This window comes from Corvus moneduloides, chromosome 24, assembly GCF_009650955.1.
Source record: "Corvus moneduloides isolate bCorMon1 chromosome 24, bCorMon1.pri, whole genome shotgun sequence".
Taxonomy (NCBI): Eukaryota; Metazoa; Chordata; class Aves; order Passeriformes; family Corvidae; genus Corvus; species Corvus moneduloides.
The window spans coordinates 1,022,408-1,037,598 of record NC_045499.1 but is presented as its reverse complement, the minus strand read 5'-3'; the positions used below and the strand labels follow the sequence as shown (position 1 = coordinate 1,037,598).

Here is a 15,191-nt window from a genome sequence, read left to right as displayed (position 1 = left end):
AGGGTTCTGGGGTGATTGCAGGCCCCCCCCAGTGCTCCCAGTAGGGAGGAACTCTGAGGTAATTGTCCTGATTGCACCCCCCCTGTTGGAAACAATAGAACTTTTAAATGATAATTTTAGTTAATGGTTTTAATTAGCTTTTAAATTAATTGTTTTAATTAATTATCACCTATATATATAAATTATAAATAGTGTGTTATTCCTAAATTACTCTTCACCAGCATTTAGCAAAGTTGTCATGAGCCACTTCCATAGGAACACAGACTGGGAAAAGTACTGAGACTTGAAGTTTTGATAAACTAAGTGATATGCTTCAGTGAACAAAGCCTGAGAGAGAAGGATGTATTGGTGTGTTTGGACACCTGAAATGTAGAATTTATGAATCACAAGGACATTTTGCAGAAACCTGAAGATAAAGAAGAGGCGAACAAAAACTCCATCTATGTGTTGGAAGTTCCTACTTTGCAAAGATACTAAAAAGATTAAAAAGATGGACTAATTAACATACAAAGTGAGAAATCAATAACCAATAGAGGATAGAACAGTAATAAATGAAAGAGAATTATGTAATTTAGAACAAATGAACTTTTTTTTATTTGCTAAAAATGTCTAAACAGGTGAAAAAGTTTTGTATTTGTGTTTCTGTGGAGGCTGGAACTCTGTTAGCCACAGAGACCCTGGCCAAGAATAAAGTAATGCCACTGACACTAAAAAGACAGTGTTGGAGGGGTTTATCCTGATGATTTCAGACGGTTTGGAACACTCCCAGGAGACACCCCCTGAGCAGTGCCCAGGCACAGCCCACACCAGGGATTCCCAGTGCTACCCACACCTCTGTGGTGGGAGCAGCAATGGGTGGCCACCAGCTGTAAACTGTATTTGCTAATTTTTGGGCTGAAATGGGTGCTTGGAGCTTGCTGAAGGAGTGGTGCCACCCCATGGGGGAGGAGTTGGTTCCAGGGGATCTGCAAAGGGAAATCGTGACTGGCAGCCCCAGGTCTGATGGCGATTTTGGGGCATGTGTCCCCCCGAGCGCTTGTGCCCTGCTCACATGGGGATCTGGGCACTGCCAGGAGCTGGCTGGGAGTCCTGCCCAGTCCTGGATGGCTAAACTGGGAGGCTGGTGGAATCCTGCTCCCCTCCTTTGGGATTTACACAGTGACCGAAGAGCCCAGCCCTGTCCGATTCTCCCTCAACGGCTCCGAACACCCCAGAGCACTGCATTCCCAGTTGTGCCCCTTTCCCACAAAACCTCAAGAGAGGATTGGAATGACAGTGAGATGCTTTCACAGCTGTGGTGTCAGATCTTGGGCCTCTCCAGAGCAGGATAAAGCACAAAATGTGGAGAAATCCAAAAAATCCACATTCCTTCTGCTTCCCTGGCATGGCCAGGAGCTCATATGTCCATAACCTCCCTTCCTGACCCTATTTCTCTCAGTGTTTCTTAAATACATAAAGAGCATTTTATCAGCAAGGAACGCATTCGATTGAGAAAACTTCTGATCATCCCAGGCAGGAAAGGCCACTCCTCGACAGAAACACTATTCCTAATGCATCTGTTCTTAAGGCAATGGATACGAATTAATGTGAATGGCAGTCAATAAACCAGATCCTGGTGCTTGCTGGCTGCAGCCACCTCTTTACTTGGAAACGTTTTCCTTGGACTATCCTATTCATCATTGGTATTTGAGAACTGTATCACAATATTATTTTTAAAAAGTAAAGCTTATCTTGGCTTAGAAAACTCTGGCATGTGGAAAACAGATGAAATGTTCTTGGGATTGAAGGCAGTTGTTCCTGAGTCTGGCTGGCGGGTGGATCCAGCACGCTCCCTCCTCCCGTGGGTTGGAGGCATTTCTGTGAGACCTCCCCAAGGTCCTCCAGCAAAAATCCTGAGGATGAGCTCGATGTCCTTCCTGGAGAGAGGAAGATGCTGCTCTGTGATGATGCTACAGAAACCAGTTGTTCCCAGTGGGGTCACAGAAAGGAGCTCCTTGTTGGTAGGCTAGGTGAGGGCTGCTGAGGGATCCCAACGGCTGTGCCAGGGGCTGTGCTTCCAAGGACCCCAAATTAATTGTTTGTTAAGGATGCCCCTGGGCAGGGCAGGGTGATGGAGCAGGTTGGACTTTTGGCTGCTCCCGCTGCCGTTCATGTCCCAAATCCCATTTATGATGCTGAAGACTATCCTTGAGGGGAGCCTGGGGTGATGGTCCAGCCTCACACATCCTGAAATTAGGAGGGCTGACATATCTTGCCCCCCCGGGGTTCAGAACTGAGCCTTGCAGGGTGAGGAGGGGGCTGTGGCAGTCTGGGGGTCACTGCTTGGCCCCATCGCTGCTCCCCACATGGTGAGGGGGGGATGGGGCACCCCGGGCTTGGGACACCCCACAGCCCAGATCTCCTGCCTCCCTCCCTCCGGGGCTGGACAAGACCCCTGGGGAGTCCTGCCCCTAAGGAGGCTTTCAAACCCCGAAGAGGTTCCTGTTCCCCAGGAGAGTCCTCTGCCCATTCCAGGGGAGTTCTTGTGCCCTCAACAGAGTTTCCTGCTTCCACAGGGGCATTTCTGCCCCACCTCAGAGTTGTCTGTCCTCCCGGGGGGATTCCTGCCTCCCTAGGAGGTTTCTGCCCTCAAGGAGAGTTCCCTGGGGGGATTCCTGTCTTTCGGGAGAGTCTTTCAGTCCCCAAAGGGGAGCTCCTCTCCTTTTCAGGGGCATCCCACCCCAGGGAGGTTCCTGTCTCCGGGAGGACCCCCGGCCCCGGGTCCCGCCCTGACCCCCGGCCCCCCGCCCGCCCCCTCTCCTGGGGGCGTGGCCGCTCGGGGGCGTGGCCAGGCGGGGACGGTGACGCAGTGGGCGGGGCAGGGCGGGGCGGCAGCGGCGGCAGCGGCGGCTTCCAGCGACTTCGGCGGGCGGTGAGTGCGGGCGGGGCCGCGCTGCCCACGGGGGATGCTCGGCGCCGCGCGGGGCCGCCCGGGGGAGCTCTGCCCCCATGACCCCCGTGGGGCTGCCCGGGGGGTGCTCAGCCCCCCTCCCCCGGGGCCGGACCCGGAGGGCTCTACCCGTACTGCCTCCCCCGGCGATGCTCTGCTGCCCCCCGAGAGGATGCTCGGCCCCCCCGGGGGGATGCTCAGTACCTCCGGTGGGGCTGGCCTCGGGGGGCTCTGCCGTTTTTGCCTCCCCCCGGGGATGCTCTGCCCCCCGTCCCCCCCCCTCCCCCCCGGGGATGCTCCCCTTTGCCCCCGGGCGGGGCTGCACTGGGGATGCTCGGCCCTGCCGTTCCCCGGGGGATGCTCTGCTCCCCCCGGAAGGGTCTGACTCACTCCGGGGGGGCTTCATCTCCCACCCCGTTCCCCCTTGGAGGGGGTGTCTGAGCTCTCCCATTTCCCTTGGGTTGAGTCTGAGCTGGGGGTTGTCATCCTCACCCCGAGGTGGGTTGGAGGGGGGGACTTGCTGTGCCCCGGCCTTACCCCCAGACCGAGGGTTTGAGCCAGGGTTGCTCCCTCCCGTCCGCTGGCCCCAGACCGGGGGCAGAGCCGGGGAGATGTGCTGCCCCATCCCCGCTGGGTGTGCACACAGCCGGGTGAAGGGTGGGCACATCCCCCCGAGGCTGCACGGTAAGGGGGGCAGGGAGGGGGCAGTGATTTCTCAACCCAGGAGAGGAGAGAGGGGGCCTTGATTTTCAGCTGCTCTCTGCCCCTGGCAGCCCCCCAAATGCTCCCAAGCTGTCCCTTTGCATCCCCTCCCGCCAGGTTCCACCTTACGCTTAGGGGAGGGCAGGAGTGCTGGTGAGCCTGGTCCTACTGTGGCCTTCTCCTGCTCCTCATTTCCCAGTGCTGTCTCCTCCTGCCTTCCTCAGTGCTGCCTCCAGCCCTGGAGCATCCACCCAGTGCTGAGCTCTGTGTCAGCCCCACTGAGCATCTGCCTGGCTCCGAGCGCTGGGCTGGACCGGCTCGTGGGGTTGCTACCACACAGATGCTGCTGGAGCTCAGCACCAGGTAAATGCCTGCCAAGCTGGGCCAGCTTGGAACTGGGAAGATGCTCACGGAGCTGGTCCAACCTGAACATGGGTCCATGTGCTTGGGGCTGAACCAGCAGAGCATCTGGCCAGCCTGGCCAGCTCCAGCTGTGCCCACACTGGTTCCCAGCCTCTGTTAGCTGGTGTCATCACGGCTGCTGCAAGCTGCCTTCAGACAGCACGATTTGCTCCTGAATAACCAGCCTTGAAGGGCTTGTTTATCCCCTAAATTGCATCATTAGAGCAGCAATTGGCTTAGGGAGCTGGGGTTTGTTAAAGCTGTGCAAACCCTTCTGGGGACGCCCTGGTTTTGGCCAAGTCAGGGTTGGCAAAGTGTTCATTTTAGCTTGTTTGCCACCATCTGCTGGATGCTGGAATGAGGTTCTCCTGGTGGGTTTGATACCACCAAGCCACTGTGTGAGCAGGAGCTGGTCCAGAGGCAAGTGTGAGCTAGAGTTTGGGATGTGGATGAATGTGCCTGTGTCGTTTGGGACTTTCTTGGCTGTGGTGCTGCCCAGGCAGCAGGGGATGGAAAGTTGGTGTCTTTGTGTCTCTGATGGTCTGGGAGTCTCAGGTACCTGTGCTCTTGGGGACATCCCAGTGTGCTGCTCCCTGCGTGTGCTGGTTGGGGAACAGGACTGATCTCTAGGGACTTCCCTGGAGATTTGTCACGGAGCCGTCAGCATAGGTCCCTGCTGCTGTCTCCCTGGCACCCCGTGGTGCACAGGTGCCTTCCCAGCTTCACTGCTTGCTCCTCCTGCAGCTCTTTCCCAGAGTCAGACCAGAGGTTGTCTGGGACCAGTGTCACCAGCGGCAGGGCAGGGGAGCCTCTGAACTGGCAGGTTCCTGAGACAGCAGTGGTGGGACTGATGGGCAGATCCGGCTTTCTCGAGTGGCCAGCTCAGCTGTGGCTTGGCAGATGTGGGATTAAACATCTCATCCCTGTGCAGCCTTGTGGCTTCATGGTGAGCGGATCTTGCTCCACACCAGTGGCTTGGTCCAGCTGTGCTTGCCAGCAGCTCCAGTGCAGATGCTGAGGGACTGGACCTGCTGGAGATTTGGGTTCCTGCCTGTCTCAGCTGTCTCAGAAGACACCAGGGGTAAAGCCCCTGCTGAAACCCTTCTCATCTGCATCTTTGGAGGGGCCTTTTTGCAAGCCTTGTCCTTTGGGGCAGCTTGCACTGGGGGCTGGAAGTGAGGACAGGGATGAGGAGGAGGCTGAGTGAGTGTGAGTTGGTAGGTTGTGCTGTGCTGGGTGAGGCTGTGGAGGCCCTGAGTCAGTACTGGGAAAGAGCCTGACACTGGGATGGAGCTGGAAGTTCACACTGGAGCTGGGAGAGGCATCCTTGAAGCCTCAGAGGGAGCTTAACCCAAACTGGGGCCCAACTGCAAATGCCTCTGGAGGGCTCCACTCTGTGTAGATGGGGAGATGTTGACATGAGTGTCCATCCTCTGCTTGGGGAGTGCCATTTCAGGGTTTCCAGCAAAGCAGAAAGACACTGTATTCTTTATCTAACCTTGAAACCTTAATTCACAAATAATTTCCTCCTAAAGAATGCTTTGGTGAGCCAGAGGTTTCCCAGATGGCTCCCAAAAGTGAGCTGTGAGGTCTCTGGAGTATTAACTGGAGGAGAAGGCTGTTGAATCTGGTGCCCAGCTTCCCTCCCAGAGAGGTGTGAATGACAACCCCCTTCTTACAGATGATTTCTGGGATGTGCCAAGCACCAGGTGTGGGGTGACAGACCAGGCTGAGGGCTCTGCTGTGGGCTCTGTAGGTGGGTCCAAGCCTTGGCCAGGCTCCTGAGGGATGTGGTTGGGAGTTTTCAGTGCTTAAAGGCCTCCTCTGTGAGCAGACGAAAGGCTTGGAGGTGGGTGCCCGAGTGGGTGTGCTCACACGGGCTGGCATTTGGGAGGGAGGAGGGAAAATATCACATGAAACAACTGCAGTGTTGGGGGACAGGTCTGCGCTTGGGCCCATCTGGAGCAGAAGTTGTGGAAAATGATTCAAGGCTCTTTGCTAAAAAAAGTTGTGCTGATATAATTGGATTTTATTTCTGTTTGTGCTGTGGTCAAGCAGGTTAAAACCCTTGTGGGGACAGGGTAAAAGCCTTGAGTTCATTTGTAGGGTGAGGATGTCCTGAGGAATCAGGCTGAGAAAGCTGGGGCAGTTCAGCCTGGGGAAGAGGAGGTTGTGTGGAGACCACACAGCGTCTTGCAGGGTGTGAAGGGGCTACAAGGAAGCTGGGGAGGGACTCTGCATAACTGGAGTGACAGGACAAGAGGGTACACACTGAGAGAGAAGAGATTTAGATTAGATATTGGGAACGAATTCTTCCATGTGAGGGTGGGGAGGCCCTGGCACAGGGTGTCCAGAGAGGCTGCGTCTGCCCCATCCCTGGCAGTGTCCAGGGCCAGGTTGGACGGGGCTTGGAGCAGCCTGGGATCTTGCAAGGTGTCCCCCATGGCAGGGGTGGAATGAGCTGAGCTTTAAGGTCCCTTCCAGTCCAAGCCATGCTGTGATTCTGTGGTTTTATGAATGAAGTGGGTGCTCATCTCTCTCTCATTTTTGTGCAAAGCTGTGCCTGGAGCAGCCCTGCTGCCCCTCAGCCCTGGGCAGCACTGGCAGGGCAGTGATTCCCATCCCACAGGAGCATCTGGGAGCTGGGTGTCAGACCTTCTCCAAAAGCCACTGGCCAGGAGGGGACTGACCCTGTGTCCTCCACGTTGCCCTTCCCTTTGCTGAATCTTCACCCTGGTGTTTTAAGCAGCTCGTGAGTCGCTCAGCTCTGTAATCCTGCGGGACTGACAAGGCTGGAATTTATCTGAAATGCAGATTATTTTTTTTCTGCTCCTGGTTTTCAGTTCCTGCCACGCTTCTCTTAGCAAGCGCGAGGAGGTGCCGGCTGGGTGGCTGCCTTTAATTGCATCCAAAAATTAAAAAAAGAAGAAAACAAGTGGCAGATGAGAGCTCGTTTCCCCATCCTCCTGTCCGTGGCGAGCGGCTTCCAGGAGAGGGCAGTTCCCAGGGATTTTTGCTGCATGGTGCCTCTTCCCTGCAGCCCCAGCCGTGCCGAGCCCCTCGTGCCGGTGGTCCCGGAGGCAGAGCCATGCCGGGACCGTGGGGACCTGGGCCAGCTCCGCCGTGGGCAGGTGAGGCGTTGTCAGCGCGGCCGAGTGCTTTCAAATAGCGGCCGCGGGGATGTGCGGCAGGGAGGGAAGGAAGGATGGAGCCTCTTCCTGCCTGGACTCCACGTCCCGCCTTCCAGAGAGGGCAGCATCCCTCGCCAGGGCAGGGTGGCACGGCAGGGAAGGGGCCCCCTCCCGGAATTGCTGCCCATGCGGCAGGTGCATGCATTTAAACTTCTCATTTCCACCCTTTCCTGGTGGAAATGAATTTTCTCCGCAGTTCCAGATTTCCTCCTGGCCACATCGTGTTGTGATGTGAGGGGACAGGACAAACACTCTGCAGCTGTGGGGTGCCCAGGGGGTCCATAGCCGGGAGGAAGGAGCTGGGCTGAACACGGGATGGCTGGAGCCTGGGAGAAGGGGATGTCTGGCCCCCAACTCCCACCTTTCCAGAGCCTCATTAGTGCAGAGCATCCTCACATGGATTTTCTCCTCCAAAGCCTGGCCTTTCTGGTTGCAGAATTGGGAAGGTGTTCATAGCCTCGCTGTGGCATTAACATAGGTGTCATAAACCTGATCTCAGGCCCTTGATCATGAGTTAAATAGGCTTGATGGTGGTGCCTAGAACTGCTCCCCATGCAGACATTCCCAGTGCCAGGGGCTGTGGGCACAGAGGGGAAAGATGGGCTTGTACAAAATCCATAATCCACTTAATCTGCCCTGTAATTCAGTGTCTGGCAGCTGTAACTAAGTAGATCTGGGCTTCTTTCAAGCATCTCCCCCAAACTGTTTTGCAGGAAGGAGTCAAAAAATGTCCAGAGGTTATTTTTGGCTGTGGCTGATTTACTCACACACCAATCAGCCAGGAGAGGAGTTATTCTGGTCCCACACTGCCCCACATAACACCAAGTGCCATGTGCGGGTGTGATTTCCCTGGGAGACATTCGGAGATGATGCTCCTGTTTGTGGATGGGGCTCTCAGGAGCCACCTTGGAGGCTCCATGTCCTGTGAGCCCACTCGGGTCCTCAAATGAGACCAGAGCCAGAGGACATGGGCTCTGTGCCCTCCTGTCCCTGGGGATAGACTTGAGCCCTGTGTCCTGGGCTGGTGGAAAGCTCTGTGCCTTGCAATTCCTGCTCCATCCCTGGGTGAGCCTGGATTTGGAGAGTGCAGGGAGCTGTTTCAGGGCTTGTTTGGGCATGGCATTGTTTCGAGGCTCAGGCAGGGCCGTGGTGTCTGGGATGGTTTCTCTGCAGGATGTAGTGGCTCTGGTGCTCCTGGATTTTTCCTCCCTGTGTTTGCTTTCCCTGGCATGCTGTGAAGCTGCGCTCCTACTCTTGGGAAGGGGTGGTGGGAACGAAGTGTGAGGGTGGCACAGCCAAATCGTGCTTTTCTCCTGTATCTGCACAAGGGAGTGTTTCCCTGGGGCATTCCAGTGTGGCCACAGCTGGTTTCTGGCCGTGGATTGGGATCTGCCGGGTGGGAATCACTGGGAGGTGGCACTGCCGGTGCCTTTGCCATCCCACTGTGCTGGTGACGTGTTTCCCACCCGGCTGAGGATGGAGTCACTGTCGGCTGTGTCCCTGTGCAGAGATGCCGGCAGCAGCAGAGATCCCGTTCTTCCTGGTTGCTGTGGGACTGGAGCATCAGTGTCCAGCCTGGATGCAAAGGGGATGGGCAAAGGGGACCCCATCCTCACATCTCCTGCAGCCAGGGCTGTATCTGCCAGCAGTTTGGGCTAAGACAGGCTGGGGAGGGTTGAGGAGGCCGTGTAGGGGTAGAGGAGCAGCAAACCGAAGCCTCTGAACGATGCATGGGGGTGTTGACCAACCCAAATTTTCAAGCTTTGCTGCTTGGAAAACCTGGCTGTGCTAGAAAGTGGATGAGTGGAAGTTCTGTGGAGAGCTGCTGTCCGTGCTCCTCCCCGGCATTGCAGCACCTGGAAGCAGATGTGCCTTTACTGGGACATGGGATGGAGTCTCGGGTCACTGCCAGCATCCCTTGGAGAGCCTCCTCCCAGAACTCTTCCGGCGGCTTGGGCTCTTCATGCACCACGTGCTCAATAACGTGGCTTTACTCATTTTAACCCATCGGGTTTTAGTTAGAGCCAGAAGGCTCATCTCTCCTGACCTGAGCTGTCTTTCCTTTGATGCCAGATCCAGAAAGGATTTGCTTTGCTGCTGTTACCTGTCTGACATCCAGATGTGCCACCCAGAGAGCAGCTTGCGTTTGATGGAGAGAGAAGATTCTCTCTCCTTCTCTGCAGCATCAAAACCTGGATGGTAATAACTCAATTACAGCCAACACTTTGGGCTGCAATATTAAAAAAAGAGCATTTTTTCCTGCTTTTGATCATCTGCTTCTAGTTAGTTTAGTTAGCAGACTTTCACAGTGGCCATTTTTGGAGTTGGCAGCCAGAGCATCCCTGCAAGCAGAAATGGCTTTTGTTACGTGTGTCCTTCGTGTTTTCAGGTTTATGGAGAAATTTTGTCTCCTAAACTGAGGCTGCCACGAGCCCCAGCCCTGCTGATCAGTGCCTGGCTCTCCGGGAGCGCCAGTGTCGCTTTCAAATCACACATTGACGATAAATCTCATTCCGAGTGCCCTGCAGCAAATGGCATCAGCCTGCACGGGGAGAGCTCTCCCACACGTCCTCCTGCTGCCTAAAAATACCAGTGCTTGAATTCTCCAGTGACTTGGCTATTGCCCAGCCTCCATTCCTTCCTGAGATACTGCTCATGGCTCGGTGCAGGACATCTGCTGCACTCCCGAGGGTCACACTCTGTCCTCCAGATTTGGCCTTTAGGTAATGCAGCAGCTGGGTCAATTTGAGGGTAAATGAACGTTTATTACCTTCACTCTCTGTGCTGTGAGGTGTGTTCATAGTCAGGGGTGTGGGGTGCAGGAGGGAAACAATGGCCTCTGGTGGCCACTGAGGGCCCATCTCATTGAGGAAAGGATGAGTTTTGGAGACTTCATGTAGCATCAAGCAAAATACCCTCAAAACCCTTTGTTAACTCTGTGTGTGTGTCCTGGAAGTCTGTTCCATCCTTTGTAAATGCACAATTTACCTTTCCACATCTGGCTTTGAGACATGGGATACAGAAAAGGTAGCCAGCTGCTTTGCTTCGAGAGCCAGGTCTCTGTTCAGTGGGTGAATGCAGAGGGCTTGCTGGTGTTTCCAGTTCACACTGGGCACTGGGCAGGCTGGTGTGCAGGCAGCAGGCTCTTGTCTCCAGCAGCCTCCAGCCTCTTGACCCCGCTGGCCTGTGGTAGAGCAGGGAGAGCTCATCACTTGAACTATGAATGAAGCCAAGGGCTGATGTCACGTGCTGTGATCTGGGGGGGGAGTGACAAACTGGCTTTGTGGCACCGACAGGGATTCGGGAGCAGAGCTGGGTGTGATGGATGTGCAAACTGAAGTTCAGCACAGCTGGGAGGAGCTGAGCTGTAAAACAGGGGTGATGCTCTAAAGGGATGTGTTTCTTTAGGAGACCTTGGATTGAAGGTATTTGGATTTTCCTGTCTCCATCTCCATGTGGTTGCCCTGTATGCTGCTGGGAAGTTCATTAGGGGGCTGGAATGCAGCAGTGGAGGAGCAGGAGCTTGAGAGCATTCACAGGGCTGGCTGATCGCTGGGAGCCCTATACCCTGCTGCAACATGGTCACGCCATGGACACAAGCACTGATATTTTCCCCAGTCTTGCCAAGAAAACAATGTTTATTTTCGAGGCTGGAGAACAGTCACCAGCCCCACCAGCTGGCAGACACTGGTTGCCTGATTTCCTCCCTTCTCCACTGCAGCTCGCAGGAAATCCAACCACTGGATGCCAGGGAGGGGCTGTCACTGCCCCGGGCTGGGGACAAATGGAGTCACCCATCAGGAAGAGCCACCCTGGTCTGTCAGACCAAGATGTGTCAGGTCCTCCATCACTCCGTGCCTGGGCTTTCTCCTTCCAAGGACTCTTGGCTCCTCATGGGCTGCCCTGGGGTGCCTCAAATTGCCAAAGCCCTGGTGTGGGGAAGGAAGCAGAAGGATCTTCCCATGCTGCTGCCTGAACCTGGAGCTTTCTCCATTTTCTCTCAGTGCAGATGGGGAGTGCACACCAGGAGAGCGACATTGGTCAGCTCCTGTGTGGTCAGTTGTGAGCTGGACATTTGTCTGAGTGTGTTCTTCCAAAAGTGTGAGAATTTGCAGGATTTATCCCCAAATCATAGAATCAAAGACTCATAGAAGCATTTAAGTTGGAAAAGACTTCCAAGATCATCAAATCGAACTTTTGACTTAATACTACCATGGCCACTAAACCGTGATCAGAAGCTGCTTGTGAGCACCCAGTTTAACCAGTCCCTGGGGCAGCTGGGACCTTCATGGTTTCTTTTTGCCCCTGTCCATCCTGCCTGGCTTGAATTGAGGCTGATCACGCTGAGGCAGCTGCTGAGTGCACTTGGCGGTACCCAAAACTTCTGTAAATATGAGAGGACTCCTGGGCCCAGAACAGGTGCCGATGACACCAGTAACCAGAGCAGGCTGGCAGGGGAGAGCTGGTCCAGACTGGTGGTGGGAGGAGGACGCTGAAGGTGATGGTGGCCACTGGGATGGCTTTACTGCCTCTGTGTTTTCCTCTGAAGGTGATGGTCTGGGTTTGGAAAGGTCCAACCTCTGTGCAGGCACAGCTCCCAGCTCCCTGCTGCCCTCGACCTTACTTCGGCAGGAAATGTGTGAGGTTTGACTCTCACTTCTTCTTGCTTCCCAAAAAGTGAATCTTATCAAATTCGAAGGACTGTGGCCACACCGTGGGTGTGAATGTGGGGCAGAGCAAGGCTGGGCTGGAGAAGCCGGGGCCGTGCCCGGGGTTCTGCCGGGCGGGAGGTGGAGCCGTGTGTCCCCAAACGCAGCTCCTGGGAGGCGCTGGAGGGAGATGCCAAGAGAGGAGGATGCTGCCGGGAATGCGAGCGGCTCCTGCTGCAGAATTGCTGTCGCGGCAGCTGGGGCGATGCCGGAGGGATCAGCAGCAATGGAGCAGGGACGGGCTTTGTGTCGGCGCTGGGAGAGCGGGGCCAGCGCGGCTCCGGCCCGGCCTCCCGGCGGGGATGGAGCTGCCTGGGCTGGGAGCGGGCGGTCCCGCAGTGCTGCGTGACAGCGGCAGCGACACAGCCCCGACACTCCCCTCGCTCCCGTGCTCAGCCCCTCTGCGGGCGGCTGGTCCCTGGCGGCTCGCAGGGCTGGGTGTTCCCTCCTGGTGATGCCGGCTGCTTTCCCACTCGCCCTTCTGGCGGCTGCGGTCCCGGCTGTGCTGCTGGCGCTGCAGGTGCCCAGGGGAAGCGGGAGCGTCCCTGTCCCTGTCCTCGAGCGGGCACAGCAGGGGTGGCGTGGAAGGGGTGACTGGAGAGGAGGATCAGCGTCTCTGGAAGGATGGTTCAAGATCCAGAGGGATTTAACTGTATCTCTTTGGGACTCGTCTGGGGTGGGGGATATCCCGGGGCTGCTGTCACCTGCAGTGCTGTCACCCTCCTGACAGGCACAGCCTCTCAGGACCCCAAATTCCTCACAGGTCACCCCAGGCACAGCTCCGGAGGTCAGCCCACTCCTGTGGTCACCAGGGTGGCTTTCAGAGCCATTCTCGGGTGGTTGCTCCCCCACTTGTTCTCCGTCTGTTCAGCTTTCCCCGTCATACCCCTGTTCTCATCACTCATTATTTCTCTCCAGGTGAAGGCATTTTAATAACAGCTGACATTTCAGCCATTTTTCAGTAATTTCCTTTCTTCTACTTCAATTTTCTTCATCTTCTTCATAACTAGGAAGCCTTTCTTTGTCCTTGGCCAGAGGGGAGGTGTCTGTTATTGCCTCTGTTATCATGTTCCAGGAGGTTTGATCGGGTTAATGAAAATCCTTCTGTTTTTCTTGTGTTGCTTCCACTCCCATCTTCTTTAGCCTGGTTTCTTAAGGAAATTAAACCGAAGGCCTTGTTGCATTGTGGCCTTTTCTCTCCCCCTGCTTGCTCTTGAGTGTGTTGGTCTCTGATGGGAGGGAGAGCTCGGAATGCTCAAAGGTTTGTGATGGCTGTTGGAGAGGACAGAGCCGGGGAGACCCCAGAGGGACGTGGGGCACGGAGCCAGTGGTGCAGGGTGGGGCTCACTGCTCAGAGAACAGGGCTGTGAATTCCACCAGGAATGTGAGGGACAGCAGGGCTGTATCCCCCAGCCCATGAGCTGCGATAACAGGCCACATCACCGGGCTATTTGTGCTGTGCAGCTGCTTTTCCTGAGCCCACGAAGGGATCCACAGGAGGATCCAGGCTCACAAATGCGGGGTTGGCCTGGGATTTGGGAGCCCTGGGCTGTGTTTGCAGGTGCAGACTCGTGTGTGGCTGTGCTCGAGGGCTTTTCCTGCAGCAGCAGGAGCTGCAGCTGCTTTAAGCTGATCTCCTGGAGTGTGAACTGCAGTGACAGGGGAGCCAGAGGAGATTTTCTGCTCCTGCCCATGATACAGCAGGGAGAAGCAGTAGAGCTTTCCCAGTGGCTGCTGCAAAATCTGGTTTCTCTGGTAGTAATGTGGGGATTGTAGCAGTGCTGGTGAGGGAAATCTTGGGGATCCCAGGAGAAGCACGATGTGGAGTCAGGAACTCAAGTGTGTCGGTGGGAAAGGACCAAGGTGCTTCATGGGGTGTCCTTGGAGCTTGCTGCCCTTTGTAGCAAGGGATGGGGCACCTCTTGGGTGTGTCCCCTCCTGTCCCAGCCCAGCCTGGGGACAGGGATTGCCCCTTCCAGCTCAGAATGTTCTGTGGGTCTGTGCCAGTTGGGGAGGAGGGTTTGCTGGGAATTCGTGCAGCCTGGAGATGCTCTGCCCACACCTTGCAGTGAGGGAGCAACGCGTCTGCCTGGCAGTTCAGCTGGGGACTTCTCTCCTGTGCAGGTGAGTTCCTGCTCCTTGGCACCAAATCTGCTGTAGAGCTGCACTCTGAAGGTTTCTCCCTTCCTTCACTTTGCATTTACCTCTGGTGTTTGTTTTGGCAGCCTGTTCTGCTGATTTCTCTTCAACCAGCATCCCTCAGGCCCAAGGCCTGGCTGAGCCCCAGGCCCCTGCCCAGTCTCACTGCTGGAGGAGATTGCACTTGCCATTCCCATCTCCTGGTCCCTGTTCCCTGCCTGATCCCACCTCCCTTGTGGTCCCTCCCAAGGTTAGGGGCTTCGTGGGTGACACCCAGCGCAAGGGCGCTTGCAGTGGGTCCTCACCAGGTCCTCCCAGGGTCCCTTCTGCTGGGAGATCCCCAAACTTGTGATCCCATTAGAGGGGGATGCACAGAGGTGGCTCCATATCCCAGCTCATCCCACATCCTTTTCACCTTGCTTGTGCTCTGCTGAGTACGAAGGCCTGGTGGGAAGGCAGGGCCCTGGTCACACATGATGCAGCTCTTTGGGTGTGCTTTGGAGCGAGGTTTCCTGTCCAGCTGTGAGAGAGACCTGGATCAGCGGAGGAGAAGGGCTTGGCAGGGGCCCCTGCTTGTATGGGTGCTTGCGTGGTTCCTATTTCCAGGAAGGATTTCGGGCTCCCTTTGTTCTCTCCAGCCTCTCTTGTGATGGTGGTGAGTTGGGCTCTGTAATTCAGGAGATCTGAATAATCCACAGAGGAAGCTGCTAATTCGAAGACATGTCTGTAATAATTAAATCATTATCTGCAGGGAAGAGAGAGCAGATACCAAAACGGGGCTAATTAAAATCCAAACCCAGGATGACTTGGGCTCTGGGCCAGAGCAGAGCAGAGTCTGTTGGGGATGTCTTCATGTGTAATTGCTTTTCAGAACATCAGTCCCCACCAGAAAACCCATCTGTTTCCCCTCAGGAGACTAGGATTGACCCAGAAACCCTCTTGCTTTGCCCTGTCCCGTGTTCCCCAGACCAGACACAGCTGGAGGAGGCCACATACTTTGCAAAGGGCAGAGGAGATGGTGAGAGCCAGTTTGGGAGGGTGTTTGGTTCTTGAGCCTCAGGAACAAGATTCCACCTTATCTCTGGAACATTTAGGCCATTATCTCATTTCAGCCCTCAG

General features: G+C 55.6%; 1 protein-coding gene across 12 annotated transcripts in view; it reads left to right on the top strand.

Annotated features, from left to right (window-relative positions):
- Positions 1-2,864: 2,864 nt before the first annotated feature.
- Positions 2,865-15,191, top strand: part of PPFIA4 (PTPRF interacting protein alpha 4) — a 60,442-nt gene continuing 48,115 nt past the window's right edge. For all 12 annotated transcript variants that reach the window (XM_032133080.1, XM_032133079.1, XM_032133086.1 and 9 more), the window contains exon 1: positions 2,865-2,911. The gene's annotated coding sequence lies outside the window, so the exon portion shown is untranslated. The remainder of the gene's footprint in view (positions 2,912-15,191) is intronic.